General features: G+C 48.7%; 1 pseudogene; it reads left to right on the forward strand.

Moving 5' to 3' along the window:
- Positions 1 to 302: 302 nt before the first annotated feature.
- On the forward strand, positions 303 to 420 carry LOC124551588 (annotated as a pseudogene).
- The last annotated feature ends 398 nt before the right edge of the window (positions 421 to 818 follow it).

Below are 818 nucleotides of genomic sequence, written 5' to 3' on the forward strand. Positions count from 1 at the left end.
CACCTCTTTTTATCGTAAACTATAAATGAATTATTAAGTTTCAAGTTTTCCCCTCATACAATGTCGCAAGTTTCTTCTGGCTCTCCACGTTTTCAAACTTTTAAGGCAAATGGGGCGCTCCACTGCATTTCCAGGCAAGGGATGGTGTCACTCTGGAATACAGCTGATGTCCAACAACGACGATGAGAAACTGCCATATAGACCAGATGGGACAAGTCTCGCACACTGATGTACACGCGTATCGTGTAACAGGCCACACCACGTGGCAACACGTACGTTATTGTCTCAGGAGTGCTGTACCAGCCAACGGCCTTGTCGCAGTGGTAACACCGGTTCCCGTCAGATCACCGAAGTTAAGCGTTGTCGGGCTGGGCTAGCTCTTGGATGGGTGACCATCCCGTCTGCCGAGCGCTGTTGGCAAGCGGGGTGCACTCAGCCCTTGTGAGGCAAACTGAGGAGCTACTTGACTGAGAAGTAGTGGCTCCGGTCTCGTAAACTGACATACGGGCGGGAGAGCGGTGTCCTGGCCACATGCTCCTCCGTAACCACACACATTCGGTGACGCCTGTGAGCTGAGGATGACACGGCGGCTGGTCGGTACCGTTGGGCCTTCCAAGGCCTGTTCGGACGGAAGGGAGTGCTGTACCACTTCCTGTGCCATCTCTTTGTTGCTCGTTACTGTTGGGATTGTTATTAAAACAGCAATGATCGCTTCTCCTATTTCCTATTATAATGAAATTTTCAAACCAACGCAAATTGTACGAATTTTTTTATGAAAGGTTTAGTTAAAAGCCAAAGATTTTATGACTAATTAATAT

Source organism: Schistocerca americana, chromosome 9, assembly GCF_021461395.2.
Source record: "Schistocerca americana isolate TAMUIC-IGC-003095 chromosome 9, iqSchAmer2.1, whole genome shotgun sequence".
Taxonomy (NCBI): Eukaryota; Metazoa; Arthropoda; class Insecta; order Orthoptera; family Acrididae; genus Schistocerca; species Schistocerca americana.